Source organism: Gymnoscopelus microlampas, assembly GCF_963454915.1.
Source record: "Gymnoscopelus microlampas genome assembly, chromosome: 2".
Taxonomy (NCBI): domain Eukaryota; kingdom Metazoa; phylum Chordata; class Actinopteri; order Myctophiformes; family Myctophidae; genus Gymnoscopelus; species Gymnoscopelus microlampas.
Window position 1 is genome coordinate 51,405,659 of NC_139939.1, and position 2,500 is coordinate 51,408,158.

Genomic DNA, 2,500 nt, shown 5'->3' on the forward strand with positions numbered 1-2,500 from the left:
ATGAGGTTAGCGGCCGCGGGCTATAGGACCCTGTGCCTCCTGCTGAGTTTTGATATGAAAGTAATTATTTTCCCACTGGCTGCTGCGGGTCTCGAGGCAGTCCCCCCCTCCCTCCCTCTTTCAGCCCAAAGGGTTATTAGACATTACCGATTTCTAGTGATATGGAATCACATAAACTTCCTACAATAATAGAATTAGCATGAAAGGCAGGGGTGTCAAATTGAGATGGGAAAATAATAGCCCCGCCAGCTGCACGGTGTGCACGCGTGCCTGCGTGCGTGCGTGCGTGCGTGCGTGCGTGTGTGTGTGTGTGTGTGTGTGTGTGTGTGTGTGTGTGTGTGTGTGTGTGTGTGTGTGTGTGTGTGTGTGTGTAGTGTACGTGTGTACACGTGCGTGAGTGCGCATAGGCTATTGAACGGGAGGAGAGGAAAAGATGGTGATGGTAGATTCGTGGGGCGGAATTTTCATGAGCTGCCTCGGTTGTCAGACGGCCCTTGTAGTCGGCTATATTAAGATAGATGTTCAATGATATCCCTCATTGTTCTGTCGCTTATATTGATGTTGCTGCGTTATCGCCCTATTGATCATGTGTCGCACATAATAGGACAGGCGCGCGCCTGCCTGCCTGCGCCTCTTTACAAAAGCGCCTGGGCCTCTCGTCATTTGTTCTAATAGGGCTGTGGGTCCCCCGAGGCAGGGAGATAAAGATATAGAGAGAGAGACAGCGAGAGAGAGAGAGAGAGAGAGAGAGAGAGAGGGGGGGGGGGGGAGCATTATGTGCCAAGGAATATTGTTTTGTAAAAAAAAAAAAGAAAAAATCTCGCAAAATGTAGGCTATAGGCTAAACTCACAAAAGCAAAAGAGAAATAGACATGAAAAATGAAGAAACATGATGACTGCTGTGCTGTAGATGTTGAGGGACAGGGAAGGAAATCCTCAATTTGCAGGTGTGTGTGTGTGTGTGTGTGTGTGTGTGTGTGTGTGTGTGTGTGTGTGTGTGTGTGTGTGTGTGTGTGTGTGTGTGTGTGTGTGTGTGTGTGTGTGTGCTCGCGCGCGTGCGTGCGTGTGTGTGTGTGTGTGTGTGTGCGTGCGTGCGTGTTTGCGTGTTTGCGTGCGTTCAGGGAAAGTGTGTTTAGCTCATGAAGTGTAAACTCCACCAATTCCCAGGAAACTGAAATCCCAATTATTAAAAGCATTAATTCTGGTGAGCCTGCGCGCGGAGGAGCTGTGTTGACAGCCTGGCTAAATATCCCTGATCCCTCCCGGTCACCTCGCCTTTATTTGCAAATAAATTGGCGGGGATCTGAGGGGACGGAGCTTTACTTTATACTGCGCCGACCTTAAAATGAATTTCCGTGCCTGAGTCCCTTTAATAATATTTACATAATTTTCGCCCAGTGACTCTGCTATTTGCGCTGTAGGAAGCGGAGGCTTATAGGAAAAAAATAATTAGAGAAGAGAGCGAGGGAGGGAGTGAGAGAGTGGAAGCCAGTGAAAAACAGTAGGAGGGAGGGAGAGGGAGGGGAGAGAGGGAGAAAGAGAGAAAGAAAGAGAGAGAGAGAGAGAGAGAGAGAGAGAGAGAGAGAGAGAGAGAGGAGGGGGGGGGAGAGATGGATGAGTAAAAACTGAAGCTGAACCTTAAATTCCCAGACAGCTAAAATCAATGAAAGTAATAACCCTATTATTTAATTCATAAGGACATTATTTTCCCATAAGGCCTTAGGAAACGTCCCCTTCGACCGAAACAATCACATTAAATCGTTCTTTCCGCGTGCGCTGTGTGAAATTTCTACTTTTTTCCTTTTTGGGAGGGGAGGGGGGCGTATTATAATCGGTTAGTTTCAAGAGTGCGATTAATTAGAAAATATAGGGCTGCTCTCCCTTCAGCAAGACTCTTATAATAGCTATGGTATCTTTCTTTCTTTCTTTCTTTCTTTTTTCTTTCTTTCTTTCTTTCTTTCTTTCTTTCTTTCTACTCTTCATCTTCCTCATTAGTGTGTTTGTGTGATCGCAGGCGCAGAGATGGGAAATGGGCAAACGCACGTGTCTTGACACAAATTATGAATGCACCAGCAAATATATACAAAATACTTGTGTCGTCCAAATGTGGGCTATTGAATTAAAATAGCCATACCCAGGGAACTTTACAGCCTGTTGAAATTCTTCAAATATAATAGGCCTGTTCTATAATAGGAAACACCTGATCCCATAAGAAAATTATATGAGTTTTCTAGTTAAGCAAAACAGCAACATTTCAAATAACTCTGGAAGATGTTCCTATTGTACCCCACTTCCCAAGTTGTGAAAACAGGGTTTACCCTAGTAGCCTATGAATGAATGAATGAATGAATGAATGAATGAATAAATAAATAAATAAATAAATAAATAAATAAATACATACATACATAAATAAATAAATAAATAAATAAATAAATAAATAAATAAATAAATAAATAAATAAATAAATAAACAAACAAACAAACAAACAAACAAACAAACA